Source organism: Pinus tabuliformis, chromosome 5_2, assembly GCF_031772625.1.
Source record: "Pinus tabuliformis cultivar Carrire ecotype Pingquan chromosome 5_2, CPIR1, whole genome shotgun sequence".
In the NCBI taxonomy this organism is placed as follows: domain Eukaryota; kingdom Viridiplantae; phylum Streptophyta; class Pinopsida; order Pinales; family Pinaceae; genus Pinus; species Pinus tabuliformis.
The window spans coordinates 1,032,715,869-1,032,742,896 of NC_142306.1; positions in this window are offsets into that span (position 1 = coordinate 1,032,715,869).

The window sequence follows — 27,028 nt, forward strand, 5'->3', positions numbered from 1 at the left end:
TCTCTTGTTCTAGATATGTGATGACATACTTGGCTCTCTCCAAATTTTCCATCAATGCTTGGACTTGAGCCTCTTTTTCCTGTATGATGATGTCCTTTATTGTTGCTTCATCCTGAGCCTCCAAGTCAATTGTTTCTATGCCATGATGAATATAATGTTGTTCTGGCTCATCATGCTCCGTCAAATCAAAGTCTCTTTCTTCCTCCTCATCATCAAGATATTCCACCTACATCTTTTCTTTCCCTTTGTGCAGCTGCTGCACCTGTACTTGTTGTGTTGATGAAGAAGGCAAAGCTCCTTCCAAATCTTGTGAAGCAAGATTTTCCCTATGAGTTGATGAAGAAGGCAAGGTCCCTTCCACATCCTGGGGAGCAAACACTTGCCCATCAGCTGCAAGCAATCTTCCTGTGCCCCTCTGGTATGTCACGTAGGTCCCAGACACCTTAGTAGCTCTAGTCTCTTTGGCCTTCTCATCAGTCTTCACCTGAGCACTGCTAGAAGGTCCTCCTGATTCTTAGGACACTGTTGGAGGAATTTGAAGACCCCTGAAGATGTCATGAGCAATAAATGTCTCCCAGGGGATGTTGAGGAGGTTAAGATGATGAAGCACAATCATCTTACTCAGGGAAAAATGATAAATACTGCTCATATGTTGAGGGTATGGCTTTTTCTGCATAAAGTGGGCCATCTTCTCAATATTCCTGAATAAGAAATAAGGGAGGTTTAACATCCTCACCCTCGTAAAATGCATGAGAAGCCTGATGTGATAGGTGTATAGTCTGGAAAATCTACCCTCACAAGTGAAATATTTCATGATGATTTTCATCATGGGGGCATACTTGTCTTCAAGGAACCTAAAAGGAAAAAGTATTTTTGCATCATTTCTATACCTAGGTTTGATGTAAGACTCATAATAGTGTTCTTCTAGGTCTTGTGCCTTGTACCACTTCTCCCCTACATTTGGAATCCTGGTTGCTTCAGCAATAATAGAGGGTGAAACTGTAAATGTCACCCCAGCAAGAGTCACCTTGTTGTCCCAAAGATTGGCTACAAAAAGCCTGGTAAGCACAGGGTGGTGTTGAACTCTCTCTACCTGCTCATAGAAATCATAGCACCCTAGATTCTTGAAACAAGTGACAACCAACTGAGAGGCCTGTAATTCTCTGAGGTTTGATGGATCTTCCCTGATAATTCTTCCTCCCTTTTGTGGTTTTCTCTAATGCCTAGGTCTATTCGTTGAACTGTTACTACTAGTGTTTTCCTCCTCCTCATAGTCTTTGTCTTCTCTGTCCATGTTTGCAAATTTTGAGGTTGTGCACTCCTAGAAAAGGGATGAAGGAAGTGAGCAAGAGTGATTAGGAATAAGGGAATGGGAGATGACCTTGTGAGGTATTTGGTGGGCTAGAAAATGAATGGGAGGGTATGAATCATGAAAATGAGGGAGAGGGGCTTGGGTCATTTTTTGAAGTATACCTTGTGGGATGAAGGGGTATAAAATGTTATGGAGTGATATAGGGAGGGGTTTAGGGCTTTAGTGATAGGTGGTGGGAGAAATAATGGGGGTTAGGGTTTCTAGGGTGTAATTGAGGAAGAATCTAGGGTTTCTCTTTTGCCAATGTAAATTACCTTCAAACACTTCAATTGCAAATCAATGATGAGGTATAGTGAGGACACTTACTTGCTTGAGGGATGAGAGGGTGATTTTTGATGTTTTTAGGAAGTTGGAGGCTCTTTTGGCCCTTGTTGGCTTAATGCACTATGCCTGCTACAAGCGTGCAGCGCCCTCCTGAACGCGCAACACAGTGTTATTTTACATTGTTGGAATTTCCCTATGCACAGTGCTTAGCCTGTACGCACAACACTTCAACCTAAACACATAGTGGTCCAACCTGAATGGGAAGTGCCACCTCCACTGCCTCAAATGCGCAATAGCAACCTCCAGAAGTGCAATGCCACTTCTCCTTGGCCCAAAACTCACTCAACCTCTTCTCTTTTCTTCACCTTTTGACTCCTTCTTTGCCAAATGAGAATGATGAGTTTGAAAATGAAATGTGACACCTTATATAGGAGTATATTTTGATTTTTCACTAGAAAAACCCACTTTCTAATGTTCCTTGACCTTTTTCAAATCTCTGTTTTAATGCCTTTTCTTCATTGTTCCTTTTTAGGTGGATGATGCTCAATCTGAACTGATTTTTGTAGTGGTTCTTTGTCTTGTAGCAAGGAGAGATGCATTGGTGCATCCAGGATCATTTATTACATAAAGTGACCTAAAATTACATAAGAAATATAAATTAACTCAAAATACTCTATTTTTAGCTCAAAAACATGCTTTTTTGAGGTGAAAATTGCATTAGTTAAAAATATAATTATATAGTGACTATGACTTACTAGCCACATTCTTTATTTATTTATCATCCTCATCGCCTTGCTGCCCTTTATTTACATCTTTAAATCATGCATTTGACCTTGGAAATTAAACCCTAAGACCTAATGAAAACATGATTGCATCTTGACCATGAAACCATGACTGAATACAACCTAAAAATGGGTCAGCAAGTGTACTTTATGAGGGAGAAATTAGATTTTCTGAGGAGAAGACAACCATCAGTGAATCAACTTGACATGACCTAATGAAATGATGTAAAAATTTCAGTATGGGACCCCTAAAATGAAAATGCAAAGAGCAAATTTGATCCCTGATGGAAGTATGCAGATACTGACACTAACATTGGCCTTATTGGGGATGGCAGCTCCTTGGAGGTGTCAAGAACACCATAGACCAAGTGCCTAGCTAATTGGGCCAATATGGTCAAACAAACAAAAGACTAATATATATATATATATATATATATATATATATATATATATATATATATATTTATTTATTTATTTATATTTAAATTTTAAAGAATAATGACTCAATATGAACTGAAAACTAACTCACGACTGACTCTAAACTTGACTCAAAACAAAATCCACCAAACTCAACACAAATCATTCAAGATTTATAGCCTTCTCTTCGGGCCCCAAGTTCAGATGACAGTGTACTTGAAATCTTGCAAGGAAAAGTAAACCGGTATATACAATGACGGTGAAGCAACTTCAGGGAACAACATCAAAAGTAGTAGTGTTTCAGGAGCCTACCATTCACTGGTCCTCCTAAGAACTCTTGAACATCCATTTCCTTTAACAAAAATGCATTATATCCTTGATATGTTGAGATTTTCTATAGTCCTTTCCATAGATTGTCAAACTTACCATGCTTTCCTTTTTCTTCATTTCGTACATCCCATTGCAGCACTACATCTTGCAGCTGAAACTTTTCTGCCTTGGTTTTGTGGTCGTAAATTTTCTTTATCTTCTCTTGTAGCCGGAAAGTGTTTTGGGAAACCTCTTCCCTTGTTTGCTGAAGGTGAATCATTTGATTAATTCTGTGTTGAATATCATCCTCTTCGCTGCCAGCTTCCTGTAATAATCTCATGACTGGGACTGCAAGTGATGTGGGAAATACCGTATCAGTACCATAAACCAACTCAAAAGGTAACATACCTATTGATTTCTTGGTGCTCACTATGTTAGCCCATAAGGCATTAACAAGCTTGCAATGCCAATTCTTCTTATTAGCCTCCAACATTTCTTGATAATTTTCACCAAGGATTTATTTGATGACTCATCCAATCCATTGCACATGTCCATGGCTTTCCTTGTTGGAATGCCTTCAATCCACTTGGTGAAGTAGACGGTAGCTGTCAAAAATCCATCTGTGTTGTGTTGATGATGTAGGATGGATTTCTCTTATGAAATAAAGTCCCCACTACTGGAAAGGTTCATTTACTTCAATTGGCTTCAGAGGAAGAGGAAGCAACTTCCTTTTTCCTTGAAAAACTTGACATTCGTGGCAGCTCATGACTTTCTTATATAAATCTGAAAACAAACTTGGCCAATAATATCATGCTCTCAACACTTTGTTTGCTGTTGTTTTCCAAAACAAATGACCGCCACAATCACCTCTATGAAAATCATTCATCACCTACTAAGCTTCATCTTCAACCAAACAATTAAGAAGAATCCCTCTTGGGTCTTTCCAATAAAGAGCACTATTTAAGATGCAGAATTTTGTAGCTTTAGTTTTAGTGATCTACCTTTACTTGACATTCCAGGAGGCAGTGAAAGATGCTAAAGAACATAAACTATATCAGAATACCAAGGTGATTTAAGAAACATTTTTGATACTTGAATGAGTGAGCCACCATCTTTGTCATCTGACATTGATGCAATGAGATTTATTTCTAGAGCGTGCATATTTAATTCAATCATCAATTTCGCTAAGCCTTGTCCTTTGATCAGTTTGGTAGGCTTAATCTCAATATCATAGTCCAACATTGCTACTATCCACTTACCTCTTCTTCCCTCCAGATCAGCTTGCATGAGAACATCTTTGACAGATGCGTTAGGAACATATGCTATGGTATGTGAATGCAGAATGTATACTCTGAAACCCTTCAGTGCTTTTATAAGAGCCAGAGCTTGATTCTCAATGATATTGTAACGCAAGGCAACATCTCTAAGAGTTCTATTGAAAAAAAAATGGGTTGCTCCACTTGATCCCTCTTTTGCATCAACACTGCAACCATAGTGTACTCAGATGAAAATGAAAATATAATAAAATCATGAGTATAATCAGGACTGATAAAAAATGGGGCTGTGGTCAAAGCAAACTTTACCAAGTTGAATGATTTCATGGCATCCTCAGTCCATTTCATAGTGATGTCCTTCTTCAACATATTAGTTAATTCACGTAAATTCTCAGTGAAATTTGCTATAAATCCACATAAGAAATTCATCTTACCAATTGAAAGCTTGGATCTCCTTTTTGTTGCGTGGAAAGTCTATTTGCTGGATTGCCTCCACCCTTGAAGGATCAATGCGAATACCATCTTTAGAAATTATATGACCAAGGAGTTTACCTTCTTCCATGGAAAAAATACTCTTTTTCAGGTTTAGAGAAATCCCCAACTTCCTATATTTATGAAAAACAATCCTTAGATGGTGCAAATGCTCATCATCAGAACTAGAAAATTGTAAAATCATCTAAATAGACTACCAAGAAAACATCCTTATAATTAGCAAAAGCTATGTCCATCGCACGCTAAAAGGTGGCTCCGACATTCTTCAGCCCAAATGGCATCTTGGCATACTGAAACGTTTCCCATGGTGTTGTGAAGGTAGTTTTTTCTTGGTCTTTTTCATGCACCAAGATCTGATTATAGCCCGAGTAGCCATCTAGTAGTGACATCTGTGACGCACCAACTACTGTTTGTAGAATATGGTCTATCTTAGGAAGAGGGAAATTATCCTTTAATGACACTTTATTGAGGTTCCGGAAATCTATGCACAACCTTATCTCTCTGGTCCTCTTTCGTACCGGGACCAAATTTGAAATTTGATCAGAAAATCTAATTGGAACAATGATGCCAACTTTAAACAATATATTTACGTCTTTCTCAATGGATGGAAACAACTTTGGATTGATTCTTCTCAAGTTTTGTCTAAAAGCTTTTTGATACGGCTTGATAGGAATAGTATTCTGAATGATTTTCTTGTCATACACTTTCAAATGTGAATAATCCCACGCAGAAACATCAGATATTCAGAAAGAAACTTAACATACTTAGCCTTTGCTTCAGGAGACAATGGTTTTGATAGCTTTACAGGCTTGGGCTAGTCTGCTATTCCAAGATTTACATCTTGAACTCCTTTGTCCATAGGAATCAAGGTTGGTTTTCTTACCACATCATCTTGATCAAAGATCTCCTCCAAAGGTATGAGACCTCTAGGAATAATATTATCCTTTAGCTGTAAAACCTCCATCTGATTTACCTCAACGTCTTGTTCATTGAATCACAAGCATCATCAATGAAAGCATTCTTAAACTTTCCTTCATTCTGCAAAAAGGCTTTAATTTCATTTTCATCCCAAAAACATTTCCGATACCTAAAATTATCAGGAACAATAGGCCTATGTTTGACATGAATTTCAAATTTATTTCTAGAATTCATTGGAATCTTCAAATTGCTTGCTGCAGTGGTGAGTGAATCTGCAATGGTGTTTTGACTTCAGGGTATCGTTGTCAATATGTATTTTGGAAACATCTTCAAAATATCCAGAACTACATTTCTGTAGGCTCTCATCTGCGGATGCTTTGCTTGATATTCTCATTTTACTTGTTTAATCACCAGCTCTGAATCACCGTAAACAAAAATCCTTTTCGCTCTAGTTTCTTCAAAATTTTTAGACCTGTAATCAACGCCTCATACTCTGCTTCATTATTAAATCAATCAAAATCTAACTTGTAGGAACATACTATAACATTACTTGGGACTTTGGTAGGCTCAAAAGTAGGGCTTCAAATCCAAATTCCAATATCGGCACCGTCTTTACCCACAACACCATTGAAGTCCATGCTCCAAAGGCCAGCTTCATCTTTTATATGCTGGAATTCTATTTTATTATAAACATTACCTTTGTTGATTACTTCATTTTTCTAGCCTTCACTGATCTTTTGCTGCTGTGTAGGCTGCTCAAAAGAAAATTCTATTTTTTCTTTTTCTTGATTAAGAACTGCTCTAAAATTCTCGGAAATTTCTGGTACATCACCTACTTCTACAAGCTAAATATCTACATCATTCAATCCACTATCAAAGTATAAAACAAAAGACTCTAAATCAGTATGTACAACATTTATCAGATGATTCATAGGCTTCTCTTTACTAATGATCATATACTTCATTTTCTTTTCCCAGTACAACTTCCTCAATTGACCGAAAACAAGGATTGTAGCATAAGAGAAGTCAAGTTGTAAAGTTCCTTTGAGTTTGGCTCCCCATGATCTAGATAATAGCATACCAAATCATGGTGGTATATCAGCAACTACCACATCCATCAAGACATTTTTTGCTAGGATTTGATCTAAAGAAACAACCAAATCTTTGATGAGACCAATGCAACGAACTCTACCAGAATCAAATAAGTACAAACCATGATATTTCTGGGTGATATCCAGGCCCAACATTTTCATAATGTTTTTGGGCATCAAATTGTGGGAAGCTCTAGAATCTAACATAGCATTATGGAGAATATACTCATACAATCTAAGACTGAGATAAAAGGGAGGGACTTTGCTATCTTTAGGCTGACCTTCTATGGTTGGACCAAAAATGAGTTGAGGATGATCATCCTTGACATTCACCATGTCATACAAAGGATCTATTTGCAATATTATATATACATGGTGTTTATAGTTGTTATTCTTAACAAGCACAATCAAAGGAATGGACACTTCCAATTTAGAAATTTCACTTTCTTAATTAAAAGATGAAACTTTCTCTACCTCTTTGACACCAGTGTCCTTCTTATCTGTTTTCTCTTTCGTTGCACTATCTTTTTGTTGATTGTTCTTCTCGTTTGCAGTGGTACTTGTTCATGATACCTTGTTGGAATTCGGATCAACAAGCTCTTTTCCTTTCTTCTGAGCATTTGAGGAACCATTGTTTGATTGCACATCCTTTCTTTTTGGAATGCGATTGACCAATATATCTCTGCTCCTTAAAGAGTACTACCTCTACTGTGCAGTCAAAGAATTCATATAACCACGTTGATAATCATCGGATTCAGCCTCCAAAACCACATCATTTGCTAAGATGTAATCCTCATCCCTTTGAATGTTTTGAACTTTTGCATATTCTTCATCTTCGGTTAGAAATAAGGGCATACCATCAACAGTGAAAAAGTGATTTGTTTCAATTACTGGATTGTGATTATCTTCTTCTTCCATCCCTTGAAGATAATTTTGTTGTAAGGGAGTTATGATCTGCTGTTGTTGTTGTGTTGGTTGTTTTGGTGCTTTTTGTTCTCTTTGCTTGATTCGGTATTGGGGTTGCTGCTGTTCTCTAAAATTTGGAATCTGGATTTGAGGTTCGGGTCTATCTGTGATGAATAACTGGTCAACCATCCTTTCCACTGTTTGATCAATGTATCCTTCTTTACATTTGAAGTAGATGCTTCTTCTTTCATGGTCACACTTTCCTCGGATCTTGTTCTTGCTCTTTTTGCCAACAAGTTTGCTTCTACGCTCGCAGCATTCTTTTGCATGTCTTGTAGTGTTGTAGGATCACGTTCTTGCAACTGATATGCCAAATCAATATCGAAACCATCCGGAAACTTGAGCAAAGCCAATCCCTCCGGTGGTTTAATGTTTGCAGGAATAACATTGTATACTGTATTAAACCTCACACAATAGTCTTGCACACTCTTGCCAACATTTCTTTTGATGTTCTCATACTCGAACAAAATCTGAAGGGGATTCTTCTTCACCTCCCATCGATCCAGGAATTGCCTATGGAGGATTGATAAAGTGTTGACAGAAGCTACTGGTAAGGCTTTGAACCATTTCCGAACTTCACCTCCAAAGATTTTTAAAAACAACCTCATCATCACATATTCAATTTCTACTTCATGGAGGTCAAAGAAATCATTCATTTTATCTACATGCTGCTGAGCTATAATGGTTTGAGTGGCATCAAAGAAAAGTATTTTGGTTTGATAATCAGCAGGCATGGCACCAAGATTTTGAGGTAAAACAAGGGGTGCATATCGAGCAGCCATAACTAGTGGTGGGGGAGGTGGATTTAAAGCAAGGATTGGGTTACTTGGTATATTCAAAGGGGAATTAACAACAACTGGAGTAGTATGAACAATCTGTAAAGATGAAAGCAATGGGTAAGGAATTGTTTGAGTTGTAGTAGATGTATAGGGGTTATTTCGAAAATTAAAAGATGGCATATTTTTCACCCAAGTGTCTACGTTTTAAGAAAGGTTTTGAAACTGATCAAGAGCATGAATAAGCTGTGACCCTGATTTGCTTTGTGTAAACAAGTCTTCAATGGGGTTATCAAGAGATATAGAAGATTCAACAACTATTTGATCAATCCAACTCAAAGACTTACTGTGAAATAGACTTTGTTCAAAATGAATATCAAATTCAATATATTGTAGAGTGTCTAACCTTTATGGGAGTGAATGAACATAAGGAATGAAAACTTCACTTGATTCTTCTTTCACTACACTGAATTTCTCTACAACTTTCTTAGATTTCCACCCAATTTTATGAGGATCATTGACAATGGTTGGAGGATTCAGATTTGGATTGGATATGGTGTACTTTCAAGAAGCCAGTATGCTCAATTTTGAAATTTTATATATTTCTTTACAACTTTCCAATTCAACGCTCCTACCTGAACGCGCAACGCCACCTCCACTACTTCAAATGTGGAGCACCAACCTCCAGAAGCGCATTGCCGCTTCTCCTTGGCCCAAAAATCACTCAACTTCTCCTCTTTTCTTCACCTTTTGACTGCTTCTTTTCCAAATGAGAATGATGAATTTGAAAATGAAATGCGACACCTTATATAGGAGTAGATTTTGATTTTTCACTAGAAAAACCCTCTTTCTAATGTTCCTTGACCTTTTTCAAATCCCTGTTTTAATTCCTTTTCTTCATTGTTCCTTTTCAGGTGGATGATGCTCAATTTGAACTGATTTTTGCAGTGTTTCTTTGTCTAGTAGAAAGGAGAGATGCATTGGTGCAACCATGATCATTTATTACATAAAGTGACTTAAAATTATATAATAAATCTAAATTAACTCAAAATACTCTGTTTTCACCTCAAAAACATGTTTTCTTGAGGTGAACATTACATTAGTTAAAAAGATAATTATATAGTGACTATGACTTACTAGCCATCATTCTTGATTTATTTATCATCATCATTGCCTTGCTACCCTTTATTTACCTCTTTAAATCATGCCTTTGACATTGGAAATGAAACCCTAATACCTAATGAAAACATGCCCTAAGACCTAATGAAAACATGATTGCATATTGACCATGAAACCGTGACTGAATACAACCTGAAAATGGGTTAGCAAGTGTACTTTATGAGGGAGAAATTAGATTTTTTGACGAGAAGACAACCATCAGTGAATCAGGTTGACATTACCTAATGAATTGGTGTAAAAATTTCAGTATGGGACCCTTAAAATGAAAATGCAAATAGAAAATTTGATCCTTGATGGAAGTATGCAGATACTGACACTAACATTGGCCTTATTGGGGATGGCAACTCCTTGGAGGTGTCAAGAACACCATAGACCAAGTGCCTAGCTGATTGGGCCAATACAATTAAACAAACAGAAGACTAAAAAAAAACAAACCCTTTTTTTTACAATTTTAAAGAATAATGACTCAATACAAACTGAAAACTGACTCACGACCGACTCTAAACTTGACTCAAAAAAAAATCCACCAAACTCAACACAAATCATTCAAGATTTATAGCCTTCTCTTCGGGCCCCAAGCTCAGATGACAGTGTACTTGAAATCTTGCAAGGAAAAGTAAACTGGTATATACAATGACGGTGAAGCAACTTCAGGGAACAACATCAAAAGTAGTAGTGTTTCAGGAGCCTACCATTCACTAGTCCTCCTAAGCACTCTTGACCATCCATTTCCTTTAACAAAAATGAATTCTATCCTCGATAGGCTGAGATTTTATATGGTCCTTTCCATATATTGTCAAACTTACCATGCTTTCCTTTTCTTCATTTCTTGCATCCCATCACAGCACTACATCTTCCAGCTGAAACTTTTTTTCCTTGGTTTTGCGGTCGTAAATTTTCTTTATCTTCTCTTGTAGCTGGAAAGTGTTTTGGGAAACCTCTTCCCTTGCTTGCTAAAGGTGAATCATTTGATAAATTTTGCGTTGAATATCATCCTCTTCGCTGCCGGTTTCCTGTAATAATCTCATGACTGGGATTGCAAGTGATGTGGAAATACCGTATTAGTACCATTAACCAACTCAAAAGGTGACATACCTATTGATTTCTTGCTGCTCACTTTGCCGACCCACAAGGCATTAACAAGCTTTCGATGCCAATTCTTCTTGTTAGCCTCCAAAATTTTCATGATAATGTTCACCAAGGATTTATTTGATGACTCAGCCAAACCATTGCACATGTCCGTGGCTTGCCTTATTGGAATGGATTTAATTCACCTGGTGAAGTAATCAGTAGCTGTCAAAATCCATCTGTGTTGTGTTAATGATGTAGGATGGATTTCTCCTATGAAATCAAGTCCCCACTGCTGGAAAGGTGAATTTACTTCAACTGGCTTCAGAGGAAGAGGAAGAAACTTCCTTCTCCCTTGAAAAACTTGACATTCGTGGCAGCTCATGACTGTCTTATATAAATCTGAAAACAAAATTGGCCAATAATATCATGCTCTCAGCACTTTGTTAGTTGTTGTTTTCCAAAACAATTTACCACCACAATCACCTCTATGAAAATCATTAATCACCTACTAAGCTTCATCTTCAACCAAACAATTAAGAAGAATCCCTCCTGGGTCTTTCCAATAGAGAGCACTATTTAAGATGCAAAATTTTGCAGACTTTAGTTTTAGTGATCTACCTTTACTTCTTGACATTCGAGGAGGTGATGAAAGATGCTGAAGAACATAAACTATATCAGAATACCAAGGTGATTTGAGAAAAATTTCTGATACTTGAATGAGTGAGCCACCATCTTCATCATCTGACATTGCTGCAATGAGACTTATGTCTAAAGCATGCAGATTTGATTCAGCCATCAGTTTCACCAAGCTTTGTCCTTTGATCAGTTTGGTAGGCTTAATCTCAAGATCATACTCCAACATTTCTACTATCCACTTACCTCTTCTTCCCTCCATATTAGTTTGTATGAGAACATGTTTGACAGATGCATTAGGAACATATGCTATGGTATGTGAATGCATAATGCATACTCTGAAATCCTTCAATGCTTTTATAAGAGCCAGATTTTGATTCTCAATGATATTGTAATGCAAGGCAGCATCTCTAATAGTTCTACTGAAAAAACAATGGGTTGCTCCACCTGATCCCTCTTTTGCATCAACACTGCAACCATAGTGTACTTAGATGCAAATGAAAATATAATAAAATCATGAGTATAATCAGGACTGATCAAAACTGGGGTTGTGGTCAAAGAAAACTTTACCAAGTTGAACGTTTTCATGGTATCCTCGGTCCATTTCATAGTGATGTCCTTCTTCAACATATAAGTTAATTCACGTAAATGCTCAGCCAAATTTGATATAATTATGTGTAATAAATTCATCTTACCATTGAAAGCTTGGATCTCCTTTTTGTTGTGTGGAAAGTCTATTTGCTGGATTGCCTCCACCCTTGAAGGATCAATGTGAATACCATCTTTAGAAATTACATCACCAAGGAATTTACCTTCTTCCAAGGAAAAAAGACTCTTTTTCGGGTTTAGAGAAATCCCAAACTTCCTACATTTCTGAAAAACAATCCTTAGATGGTGCAAATGCTCATCATCAGAACTAGAAAATACTGTCAAATCATCTAAATAGACTACCAAGAAACATCCTTCTCATTAGCAAAAGCTATGTCCATCGGTCGCTGAAAGGTGGCTCTAGCATTCTTCAGCCCAAATGGCATCTTGGCATACTAAAAAGTTCCCCATGGTGTTGTGAAGGCAGTTTTGTCTTGGTATTTTTCGTGCACCAAGATCTGATTATAGCCGAAGTAGCCATCTAGTAGTGACATCCATGATGTGCCAACTACTCTTTGCAAAATATGGTCCATCTTAGGAAGAGGGTAATTATCCTTTAAGGACACTCTATTGAGGTTCCAAAAATCTATGCACAACCTTGTCTCTCCGGTCTTCTTTCATACCAGGACCAAATTTGAAATCCAATCAGAAAATCTAATTGGAACAATGATTCCAGCTTTTAACAATATATTTACCTCTTTCTCGATGGATGGCAACAACTTTGGATTGATTCTTCTAAACTTTTATCTAAAAGGTTTTTGATCAGGCTTGATAGGAATAGTATGTTGAATGATGTTCTTGTCATACACTTTCAAATTTGAATAATCCCACGGAAAAACATCAGAAAATTCAGAAAGAAACTTAACATACTTAGCCTTTGCTTCGAGAGACAATGTTTTTGATAACTTACAAGCATGGGCTGGTTTTTTGTTCCAAGATTTACATCTTCAACTCCTTTGTCCATAGGAACCAAGGATGGTTTTCTTGTTACATCATATTGATCAAAGAGCTCCTCTAAAGGTACTATGAGACGTCTAGGAATAATATTATACTTTAGTTGTAAAACCTGCATCTGATTTACCTCAATGTCTTGTTCATCAGAATCACAATCGTCATCAATGAAAGCATTCTTAAACTTTCCTTCATTCTACAAAAAGACATTAATTTCATTGTCATCCCAAAAAACTTGCCAATACCTCAAATTATTAGGAACAGTAGGCCTATGTTTGACATGAATTTCAAATTTATTGCTAGAATTCATTGGAATATTCAAATTGATTGCTGTAGTGGCGAGTGAATCTACAATAATGTTTTGACTTTGGGGTATTGCTGTCAAGTTGTATTCTGGAAACATCAAAATATCCAGAACTGCATTTCTGTAGGCTCTCATCCACGGATGCTTTACTTGATATTCTCCTTTTACTTATTTAATCACTAGCTTTGAATCACCATAAACAAAATCCTTTTCGCGCCCAGTTTCTTCAAAATTTTAGACCTGTAATCAATGCCTCATACTCTGCTTCATTATTAGAGCAATCAAAAGCTAAGTTGTAGGAATATACTCTAACATTACTTGGGACTTTGGTAGGCTGGAAAGCAGGGCACTGAATCCAAATTCCAATACCGGCACCATCTTTACCCACAACACCATCGAAGTCCATGCTCCAAAGGTCGGCTTCATCTTCTAGATGCTAGATTTTTTCTTTTTATTCTCAACCTTACCTTCGCTGATTACTTCATTTTTCTGCTCTTCACTGATCTTTTGCTGCTGTGTAGGCTGCTAAGAAGAAATTACTATTTTTTCTTTTTCTTGATTAAGAACTGCTCTAAAATTCTCAGAAATTTCTAGTACATTATCTACTTCTACAAGATGAATATCTACATCATTAAATACACTATCAGAGTAAAAAACAAAAGACTCTAAATCAATATGTACAACATTTATCGGATGATTCACAGGCTTCTCTTTACTAGTGATCATATACTTCATTTTCTTTTCCTGGTACAACTTCCTCAATTGACTGAAAACAGGGATTGTAGCATAAGAGAAGTCAAGTTGTAAAGTGCCTTTGAGTTTGGCTCCCCACGATCTAGATAAGAGCATACCAAATCATGGTGGTATATTAGCAACTACCACATCCATCAAGACATTTTTCGCTGGGATTTGATCTAAATAAACCACCAAATCGTTGATGCGACCAATGCAACGAACTCTACCAAAATCAAATGAGTACAAATCATGATATTTCCGGGTGATATCTAGGCCCAACTTTTCCATAATGGCTTTGGGCATCAAATTGTGGGAAGCTCCGGAATCTAACATAGCATTATGGAGAATATACTCATGCAGTCTAAGACTCAGATAAAAGGGAGGGACTTTGCTATCTTCAGGCTGACCTTCTATGGCTGGACCAAAAATGAGTTCAGGATGATCATCCTCGACATTCACCATGTCAGAAAAAGGATCTATTTGCAATATTCTAGATACATGGTGTTTATAGTTGCTGGAATGGACACTTTCAATTTAGCAATTTCACTTTCTAAATTAAAAAATGAAACTTTCTCTACCTCTTTGACACCAATGTCCTTCTTATTTGTTTTCTCTTTCGTTGCACTATCTTTTTGCTGATTGTTCTTCTCATTGGAAGTGGTACTTGTTGATGGTACCTTGATGGAATTTGGATCAACAAGCTCTTTTCCTTTCTTCTGAGCATTTGAGGAATCATTCTTTGATTTCACATCCTTTATTTTTTGAATGGGATTGACCGGTATATCTCTGCTCCTTAAAGAGTATTGCCTCTTCTGTGCAGTCAAAGCATTCATATAACCACGTTGATAATAATCAGATTCAGCCTCCAAAACCACATCATTTGCTAAGATGTAATCCTCATCCCTTTGAATGTCTGGAACTTCTGCATATTCTTCATCTTTGGTCAGAAATATGGGCATACCATCATCTGTGAAAAAGTGATTTGTTTCTTACCGGATTGTCCTCATCTTCTTCTTCGATTCCTTGAACATAATTCTGCTATAAGTGAGTTATGATCTGTTGCTGTTGTTGTGTTGGTTGTTTTGGTGCTTTTTGTTCTCTCTGCTTGATTCGAAATTGGGGCTACTGCTGTCCTCTAAAATTTGGATTCTGGATTTGAGGTTCAAGTCTATCTGTGATGGATAACCGGTCAACCATCCTTTCCACTATTCGAATCAGTGTATCCATCTTTACATCTGAAGTAGATGCTTCTTCTTTCATGGTCACTCTTTTCTCGGATCTCATTCTTTCTCTTTTCGCCAACAAGTTTGCTTCTACGCTCACAACATTCTTTTGCATGTCTTCTAGTGTTGTAGGATCACATTCCTGCAACTGATATGCCATATTAGTATCGAAATCATATGGAAACTTGAGCAAAGCCAATCCCTTTTGTGGTTTAATGTTTGTAGGAATAGCATTGTATACTGTATTAAACCTCACACAATAGTCTTGCACACTCTCTCCAACATTTATTTTGATGTTATCATACTTGGACAAAATCTGAAGGGGATTCTTATTCACCTCCCATCGATTTAGGAAATGCCTATGGCAGATTGGTAAAGTGGTGATAAAAGCTGTTGGTAAGGCTCTGAACCATTTCTGAACTTCACCTCCAAAGATTTTTACAAACAACCTCATCGTCACATCTTCAATTTCTACTTCATGGAGGTCAAAGAAATCATTCATTTTATGTACATGTTGTTGATCTCTAATGGTTTGAGTGGCATCAAAGAAAGGTATTTTTGTTTGATAATCAGCAGGCATGGCACCAAGATTTTGAGGTAAAACAAGGGGTGCATATCGGGCAGCCATAAGGTGGATTTAAAGCAAGGATTGGGGTAATTAGTATATTCAAAGGGGAATTAACAACAGATGGAGTAGTATGAACAATCTGTAAAGATGAAAGCAGTGGGTAAGGAATTGTTTGAGTTGAGGTAGATGTAAAGGATCTATTTCAAAAATTAAAAGATGGCCTACTTTTCACCCAAGTGTCTATGTTTGAAGAAAGGTTATACAACTGATCGAGAGCATGAATAAGTTGTGACCCTGACTTACTTTGTGTAAACAAGTCTTCAATGGGGTTATCAAGGGATATAGAAGAATCAACAACTATTTGATCAATCCAACTCAAAAACTTACTGCGAAATAGACTTTGCTCAAAATGAATATCAAATTCAATATCTTGCAGGGTGTCTAACCTTTATGGGAGTGAATGAACACAAGAAATGAAAACTTCACTTGATTATTCTTTTGCTACACTGAATTTCTCTACAACTTTCTTAGATTTCCACCCAATTTTATGAGGATCACTGACAATGATTAGAGGATTCGGATCTGGATTAGATCTGGTGTACTTTTAGGAAGCCAGTATGCTTAATTTGAAATTTTATATATTTCTTTACAACTTTCCAATTCAGCCTAGTGAATTCTAAAACTCATCATCCACAAGCTTAAGAATTCAAATGAAAGATATTACCGGGTTGATTAATCTTCTGTTTCCCTAGTATGGTTGCCACTATGTTATCACCGGGATTGAACCTCAAGCTGAAGGAAGGTAATGCCAGGGTAACCACAAATCACGCTTAGCCAAGTAGCTAGCCCTACTAGGCCGGGAGAGGGCTCTCCCTGTAAGGATCTCAGCCAAGATGACTGGATCAGGAAAAGGATATTAGGCTAGGTATAGTAGCACAAGGTTTGATTTGATTTTGAAGGGGTTTTTCTGGATCAAGAGGAGCTGGAAAATTAGGGCTAGGGAATGAGGTCAAAATTGCCGGGGTGTTCAATGGGGCAAGGTAGGCATAAGGTTTAGCACTCTAGAGCTTGATGGATGAGGTGTTCTAAGACTGGTGAGAAGCTTGGAAGACCATGTGATTACCATGGATCCTTCCTAGACTGTAGAAAACATATAATGGTGAATATTCCCCCAAAGCAGAGTAGTGATGTTATGAATTCTACCTATCAACTTGAAAACATTCACTTAGAAGAAATGAAATGATTAATGAAGTACATAAAACATTATAACATATGATCACAATAGAAGAAACTGAACTAAATTTCATACCACATGGATCCCAAAGAAATAGCTAGAATTTTTATTAATCTCCTGCTAAACTACTACAAAATGATGTACAATCAAGGCATAAGCATCCAGCTGAGTCCAATCCTTTACAATGAGAAAGAAGAACAAGATATAGGCATTGTTTCAACCTCCTCCCATCGACAGGGGTCGAATCCATAAGATGAGGAGCTAATCTAACCAACTCTGAACAAGAAACTTGAATTTAGGCATCCTAACAACTTGTCTCTAAAAGTGATAAAATTGATTCATTTGTGCTCAAATTGACTTTTAATCTAATGAATCTACCCTCTACTACTAATTATCCATCATATTTATAAGCCAAGTCATCATTTACATAAGCAAAACATCCTCCATGAGAGAAAATCCATGACCACAGTCAAAACACAAAAACTGGCCATACTGTGCAAAATTTGTCCTACGCGCATCGCCACCAGTCTAACGTGCAACACCACTTTCAGGTCCTTTTAGAGGCCTTCGTGGCATCCAAATTGAGCTCATGATAGCTCACTGGAAAGATATTCAAGTCTACTTTCCCAAACACCTAGAAGTTCTTCATTTGAATCTCATTTGACCTCTCAAAAGTTGATTCTCCCAAGACTACTTCTATGTGTCCAAAAAGTGGCAGAAAGGTCATTTTTAGGGTGTTTTTTGACTTTTTGGTGGACCAGTTCTGCCCCAAAAACTTAGAAAATCCATAGGGTGCATGTAATCATCACTATGAATCCAAAAATGCAAGCCATTTGTCCATTGGGTGCCCCTAGGAAAAGCGCAGTGCCACTGCCCCTAGGAAAAGCACAGCGCTAGTGGCGCTGCACGTTGAGCTAGATTTTCTGTGTTTAGAATTTTCAAAATTTGCAAAAAAAACAAAAAATCTTCCAAACTTGACCAAAATTGGTGATCAGTCCCATCATCAAGTATCTTGATGAGCCAAGGAAGCTTCAACAAGCAACCTAAGCCTATCCTCCTTTTTTTTGCCTTTTAGAACCAGTCTTAGCCTTTCTTTCATATGTTTGACCCTCATGTTGCAAATTTTGTTCGGGTTCTGTAGTGGTAGGCCATGTGCTTGATGATCTGGTTGTCCCTATTAGCCTTTTGAAACAGCTTCTCTAAGTGAAAATTGACTCTTTCAAGCCAAATCTCTCTATCACCCTCAATTTCCTTCTTAATTGGAGTCAAAGTGACTAGTGCCTCTTCCTCTTGCATTGCTCAGTTACCCTTGTTAACTTGTCTTTTTATCTTGAGAAGTTCCAACTCCATGAGGACCTACTTATCACTCAGTTGTTTGTTCTCTTGTTCTAGATATGTGATGACATACTTGGCTCTCTCCAATTTATCCATCAATTCTTGGACTTGAGCCTCTTTTTCCTGTACAATAATGCCCTTTATTGTTGCTTCATCCTGAGCCTCCAAGTCAATTGTTTCTATGCCATGATGAAGATAATGTTGTTCTGGCTCATCATGCTCCGTCAAATCAAAGTCTCTTTCTTCCTCCTCACCATCAAGATCTTCCACCTGCATATTTTCTTTCCCTTTGTGCAGTTGCTGCACCTGTACTTGTGTTGATGAAGAAGGAAAAGCCCCTTCCACATCCTGTGGAGTAAGAATTTTCCTATGAGTTGATGAAGAAGGCAAGGTCCCTTACACATCCTATGGAGCAAACACTTGCCTATTAGCTACAAACAATCTTTTGACTTAGTTACCAGAGAATCCATAGTATGAACCATTTTTCCGTCAACGTTTCAAATCCAAACTGGGATCCATCATCAGGAATTTATGAATGATGAAATAAGAAGAGCTTATTTGAAGGATATAAATAGTTATGAGGAGAATACATTTAAGGATCAGTTGAATGTCGGCTTGATTTTATAATATTTAATTGTAGAGTTTTGAATAAATTATTTTTACTGATGAGTTTAATATATTAATTTTTACTGATGAGTTAATATATTAATTTAAATTATTATTATTAAAATCCTTAACCTTAATGCTAATAATAATATTAATAAAAATAATTCATTTAAGCATTTAATATTTAATATATGTTAATATATGTTAATCTTCTTGTGCCCCTCTAGTATGTCATGTAGGTCCTAGGCACCTCAGTAGCTCTAGTCTCTTTGGCCTTCTCATCTGTCTTCACTTGAGCACTGCTAGAAGGTCCTCCTAATTATTGGGACACTGGTGGAGGAATTTAAGGACCCCTAAAGATGTCATGAGCAATAAATGTCTCTCAGGAGATGTTGAGGAGGTTAATATGATGAAGCACAATATCCTTGATCAGGGAAAAATGATAAAGATTGCTCATTTGTTAAGGGTATGGTTTTTTCTACACAAAGTGGGCCATCTTCTCAATATTCCTGAACAAGAAATAAGGGAGGTTTAACATCCTCACCCTGGTAAAATGCATGAGAAGCCTGATGTGATAGGTGTACAGTCTAGAAAATCTGCCCTCACAAGTGAAATATTTCATGATGATTTTCATCATGGGGGCATACTTGTCTTCAAGGAACCTGAAAGGAAAAATCCTTTTTGCTTTATTTTTGTACCTGGGTTTGATGTAAGGATCATAATAATGTTCATCCAGGTCCTGTGCCTTCTACCACTTATCCTCTACATTTGGAATCCTGGTTGCTTCCGCAATAATGGAGGGTGAAACTGTAAATGTCACCCCAGCAAGAGTCACCTTGTTGTCCTGAAGATTGGCTACAAAAAGCCTGGTGAGCTCAAGGTGGTGTTGAACTCTCTCTACCTGCTCACAGAACTCATAGCACCCTAAATGCCTGAAACAAGTGACAGCCAATTGAGAGGCCTGCAATTATTTGAGGTTTGATGGCTCTTCCCTAATAATTCTGCCTCCCTTGTGTGGTTTTCTCTGATGCCTAGGTCTATCTATTGAATTGTCACTGCCAGTGTTTTCCTCCTCCTCATAGTCTCTGTCTTCTCTGTCCATGTTTGCAAATTTTGAGGCTGTGCACTCCTAGAAAAGGGATGAAGGAAGTGAGCAAGAGTGATTAGGAATAAGGGAATGGGAGACGACCTTGTGAGGTATTTTGTGGGCTAGAAAATGAATGGGAGGGTATGAATAATGAAAATGAGGGAAATGGGCTTAAGTCCTTTTTTGAAGTATAGCTTGTGGGATGAAGGATGAAGGGGTATAAAATTTTATGGAGTGATATAGGGGAGGGGTTCAGGGCTTTAGTGATAGGTGGTGGGAGAAATAATGGGGGTTAGGGTTTCTAGGATGGAATTGAGGAAGAATATAGGGTTTCTCTTTGCCAATGTAAATTACCTTCAAGCACTTGAAACCCTCTCATCCCTCAAGAATGTAAAGTAAGTGTCCTCACTATACTTTCTTGAGGGATGAGAGGGTGATTTTTGATGTTTTTAGGAAGATGGAGGCTCTTTTGGCCCTTGTTGGCTCAACGTGCAATGCCTACTATAGGCATGCAACGCCCTCCTAAACACGTAGTTTAGTGCCATTTTACACAACTGGAATCACCCTACGTGCAACGCTCAACCTGGCTGCACAATGCTCCGACCTGAACATGCAGTTCCACCTCCACTACCTCAAACGCATAGTGCCAACCTCCAAAAGTGCATCGCCACTTCTCCTTGGCCCAAAATTCAGTCAACTTCTCCTCTTTTCTTCACCTTTTAACTCCTTCTTTGCCAAATGAGAATGATGAGTTTGAAAATGAAAAGTGACACCTTATAAAGGAGTATATTTTGATTTTTCACTAGAAAAACCCACTTTCTAATGTTCCTTGACCTTTTTCAAATCTTTGTTTTAATACCTTTTCTTCATTGTTCCTTTTCAAGTGGATGATGCTCAATTTGAACTGATTTTTGTAGTGGTTCTTCGTCTTGTAGCAAGGAGAGATGCATTGGTGCAAATGGGATCATTTATTACATAAAGTGATTTAAAATTACATAAGAAATATAAATTAACTCAAAATACTTTGTTTTCACCTCAAAAACATGTTTTTTTGAGGTGAAAATTACATTAGTTAAAAAGATAATTATATAGTGACTATGACTTACTAGCCATCATTCTTGATTTATTTATCGTCCTCATCGCCTTTCCGCCCTTTATTTACACATTTAAATCATGCCTTTGACATTGGAAATGAAGCACTAAGACCTAATGAAAACATGCCCTAAGACCTAATGAAAACATGATTGCATCTTGACCATGAAACCATGACTGAATACAACTTGAAAATGGGTCAACAAGTGTACTTTCTGAGGGAGAAATTAGATTTTTTGACGAGAAGACAACCATGTGAATCATATTGACATGACCTAATGAAATGATGTAAAAATTTCAGTATGGGACCCCTAAAATGAAAATGCAAAGAGAAAATTTGATCCTTGATGGAAGTATGTAGATGATGACACTAACACAACTGACATGAATGTATGGCTAACACACAACCCATCTAGTCTGAGGGGTGAACCATGCTCTAATACCACTCTGTAACACCCTCATCCCACATCTAACCAAGCAATGAGAGAGTTAGGGTAAACATATGACAATAGGCCACTATTAGCAATAGGACCCTCAAGAACCAATCCAACCTTTCTGCCAACTATCCCCTGGGTCCCACTGCCATTCTGGACTAGTTGACCTTTGGAAGCTCTCATGCTATGGGCATGCCAGTGTCCAGGGACCTTTGGGTGCTCTCACAGGCTTGCAAGCTAGTGTCCAAGGACTATTTTGCACAATTTTGTGCCAACGTCCTCGGGATATGAGCCACTTTTTCAAGCCGAGAGCTCAGGTCACTACCTAGAATTGAATGACATCTTCAAAATAGTAAAATAACAAGGAAATGATAGTACAAATGTAGTTACTTGAATAAGACCATGGTTGGACCCCTACTAGCCATTTTAGGCATTTCGTCAAACAAATCATAAATTTGTAATCTACAAGTGTAAATAATATATCTGAGCATAGGGGTCTCATACTTATCTGAGATTCACTGTGAGGAATTATTTCATTATCACTTTAACTATAGTTTCATTCATTAGGGCATAGATACATTGTTCATTCATATACAAGTAAAAACATGATGAGAACCATACATCATCACTGTCATAAAACATGCTTATAACTAGCCTAATAACCACACAAATATCATGGATACATCATCCATAGAATTCACATATAAACATGTATAATGCCCATGAGATAACAAGGAGAAATAAACTCATATTAATGATGCAAAATCCAAACCTGAGATGGGACTTCCACGATCCACCTAAACATATAATGGTTGAGCCAAATCTCTCTTCATCCATTCACCCTCGTGCCATATTCCAAGTATGAATGTGGGATCTCATAGAACACATGAATCCAAAACCATCCAAGGCTTCCAGAGGCCAACCACCTCAACCCATCAAATAGTGGTTCCACCTCACCGTCAGACATCGCAAAACCATCATCAGATTGGTCTATACCCAAGCCTTCCAGTGCTTTGGAGTGTTTGTTCCAACCAAGGCTTCGAGGACTAGTAAATCAACCCACAGTTGTCCTTGGGCTTCCAGAGTTTTTGTCCAACCAGAGGTTCCAGTACCAGTAAGTCAACCCACTAAGGGATTCTAGAGTTTTTTTCCAACCAAGGCTTCCAGGACTAGTAACTCAACCCAAGTTGTTACAGGGTGTACAGAGTGTTTGTCCAACCAAGGTTTCTAGGAACTAATAACTCAAACCAAGCTAAAGGAAACATGAGAACCAATTAAAAAAAAGGAAATAAACCCACAATATTCATGGATATCTAGGACATGGAAAGGCTAGGTAGATCCACTGTTAATCCAGGAAATCCTCCATGCCAATGACAGATCATAACCAAGAAACCACATGCATGCCGAAACTAGTGAGGAAAACATACATCCAACTCAGTAATTACAATAAAAACTCATTATAGATATTTCTCTCGATGTCCTCTTGTGTTTTCCTACTTTTCCTTTGCCTTCTTTCTCTAAAACTCCAAGTATGCCACACTCTCTAAGAGTGCTCCAAGAAAACTCTAAGTGTCCAAGAGTATGAGAGAGAGAGAATAGAAAGAGAGCTCATAAACTGAACTGATCAAGCCTATCCATTGATCCTTAGAATCCTTTTTATTAATGAGGCCTCTATTTTCTTCATTTTTCATTATTTTCCTTCATTTTCCTCCTCACATGCAACCTGTGACCTTTCACCTTCCTTTTCTCCTAATTTCCTTTATTTTCATAAATAAATGTGCCAAAATGCTATTTTTCCTTTCCAAATCCTTTGTCATTGCCTTTTCCATTTTCCTTTGGACATAATAACTGAAATTAACACCCTTTAGAATGTTTTGACCACCATTAAGCTTGGAATACATGTCCTGTGACTATGGTCTTATATATTTTTACATTGCTTTTTAACCAGGTTTGTTACATTCCTCCTCAGTTGTTGGTTGTTCCATCTCCTCAACCTATGTTAGTGATGTTTCCTTTGTCATCACGACTTTCATTTGTTCTTCTTCCTGCGTCTGCTTTTCTTCTTTTTCTATCCTCATCAACTCATGTTCTTCCTTCACCTTCTTCTCTATCTCCTACAGCTTCAGTTTTCCTTCCTACAACCTCTAATTTTTTCTATTCCTCTACTCTGCTATCTACATCCTTTTCTTCCACTGCCAAAGTTTCCTTCATGATAAGAGGATATACTTTCATTTTATATATTTTCTCTCCCTCTTGACTATCAGCAATCTTCCTATTTTCCTTGTCCCGTGTTATGGCCTAAATCTGCCTCAGGCTGAGAAAGGCAGGTCTAGGGTATCATCAAACCACGCTTAACCTGGTAGCTAGCCATACTAGGTCGGGAGAGGGCTCTATCCTTGTCAATATCAGGAAAATATAGCAAGTGAGGCTTGATATGATTTATGTAGAGACTAATTTTGGGCTAGTTATATGCTCAGAGGAGTTTGATTGAGTTTTATGTTGGTTTGCTAGATCAAATGTGAAAGGCAGTTTTGGGTCCGGGGAATGAACTCAGTATTGCAGAGATTTTTGTGGGGCGAGGTAGGAAAATTCTTTATTACTTTGAATTGAGTGAAATGGAGAGTCTTAAGACTAGTGAGGAGATGGAGAGGGCATGAAAGTATCATGAATCCTCTTCAAACAGTTGAAAACAGGTAAAACCAAATAAACTCTAAGGCAGAGCATTGCAACATCAATGATTTCCACCATTATACTTGTTTCATTTAGTTAAGCTGAAAAGAAAGAGATGATGGCACAAATAGACACATTTAAACTTGAATCATAGAAGGACAAATAATACTAAATCACCTTGCCACAAGAATCCCACAAAATGCTGCAAACCCTAGGCTATTTCCTTGCCAAACTACAAAGATGAATGTACAATAATACTCAAAGCATTCACAGGAGTCCAACCTTTGCAAATGACTAAAAAATTACTAGATATAGGAAAAAAACCACCCATGCTAGCCTTTAGGGGTCGAATTCATGAGTTTAGGAGCTGTTTCATTTAGTTTAAAACCACCTATACTTGATGTATCTACCTCCTTGAGTCAATTTTCATCATTTTTCAATCAAATTCAATCAATTTACATCAATTTACATCATGATTTTGACTATGAGAGAGAAAAAGTAAAATTGAGAAAAAACTAGGCGAAAAACAAAGTTTTTTTAGCAAAAATGGCACTTTTTCATCCTGTGCGTAGCGCTTTTTCCCAGTTGATTTTGGAGGCCTTCCCCTTCACCAGATTTTCTCCAAGTGGGAATTTTGGAAAGGTATATATGTTTAATTTCTAGAACAAGTGGAATTTTTGAATTTGGTGTCCATTTGCCCCTCCAAAAATCAGTTCTCCCAACACTGCTTCTTGTGTGGCCAAAAAGTGGCAGAGAGGGCATTTTTGAGGTGTTTTTGACCCTTTTGGAGGCCCAAAACTTGTCAAAAATTCCTAGTAATTTCTAGGTATGCATAATTTTTCATGAGGAATCCAAAAATTTAGAGTTTTCCTCTAGAGGAGGTCCCTATCAAAAGCGAGCGCCGGGTGGCGCTACGCACCTGCTGGAAAAACCTGTTTTTTCCTTGAAAAATTCAAAATTGTCAAAAAGTGTGCCAAATTTCTTGAAATTTGGCATGAGTGACCTGCATCAAGTACTATGTTGGGCCAATGAAGCTTCAGCCAAGATCTTGAGCTTATCTTGCTCTTTCTTTCTCCTCAAAGTTTTCCTCAACTTGGCTTTTAGGCTCCTTATCCTCGCTTTGCAAATCTTGTTTCGTGCCAAATAGTGATAAGCCATGTGCCTCAACATATTTTTCTCCTTATTGGATTTCTCAAGCAGCTTCTCCAAGTGCATATTTTCCCTCTCTAGCCAAGATTCCTGGTCAGCATCAATCTCTTGCTCAAGCGGTGACAATTTGACTTTCCTCCTCTTTGCTGCTTGCCTGTTTTCCCTTATGTTTTGCAGCTCCATGATTGTCTGCTTATCCTCCAATTGCTTGTTCCATTGCTTAAGGTAATTTATGATCCACTTAGCTCTTTCAAGGTTAAGAGATAAGTCATGAATGTCAGCTTCTTGTTCTTTGATGATCTCCTTGAGTTTTGAGCTTTGGGAGCCCAAATCAGTATCCTCATCCTAAATCAAAATGAAATCTCTCTCCTAACCTTCAGAAGGCCCTTCATCATGTAATTGTTGTTTTCCTTTATCTTGTACCTATTTTTCTAAAGAAGAAGGCAAAGCCCCTTTCACCCTGAGTGAAGATAGCATTTGCCTATGGTCTGATGAAGGAAACGAGACCCCTTCCAACCCAAGTGGAGATAGTACTCGTTTGGCAGCTACAAATAATCTCCTTGTGCCCTTTCGATAAGTGATAAATACTGGCACACTTATAGTTTGAGTCTCATGAACTTCTTACTGATTTGAAGGCCCTCCTGCCTCTTGAAATATTGATGGGGTCACTTGAGGTCTTTTGAAAACCTTATGTGAAATGAAATCATCCCATGAAACATTCAGCAAGCTCAGTTGATGCAAAACCACAATCTTGATCAATGCAAAGTGATAAATGTTGTTGTACTATTGATGAGGAGGTTTTCTTTGCACCAATGTGGTCATTTTCTCAATATTTCTGCATATGAAATAGGGGAGGTTCATCATCCTCACTCTAGTGAAATGCATCAATAGTCTAACATGATAGGTGTACAAGCGAGAAAATCTCCCTTCACAGTTGAAGTATTTGATAATGAGCTTCATGAGTGGAGCATAAGTGTCCTGTAGGTATCTGAAAGGAAAGACCCTACTGATTTGCTTCTGATAACTATCCTTGATATAAGGCTCATAATGCTCTTTGTCCACAAGCTGTCCTTTGTTCCATTGTTCACCCACATTATGAATACCTGTTGCTTCAGCTATAGTTTCAGGTGTCAAAGTGAAGGTAACGTCTGCTAAATTGACCTGGCTATTGTGAAGATGAAGAAAAAATAGTGTAGCAAGCTCATGGTGATATTTCACCCTTTTCACCATCTCACAAAACTAGTAGCAAGACTGATGTTTGAAACATGCTACTGCAAGAGGACAAGCCAATAATTCTGTGAGTGTAGTGGGCTCCTCCTGCATGTGTTTTCCTCCCTTATGTGGTTTTATTGGTGCATGAATATCTTGGGAGGAATCAGTCATAGTTTCCTCATCCCTTTCATAAGTTGAATATGTTTCCATATTGGCCACTGTATGGTGTAAAATGA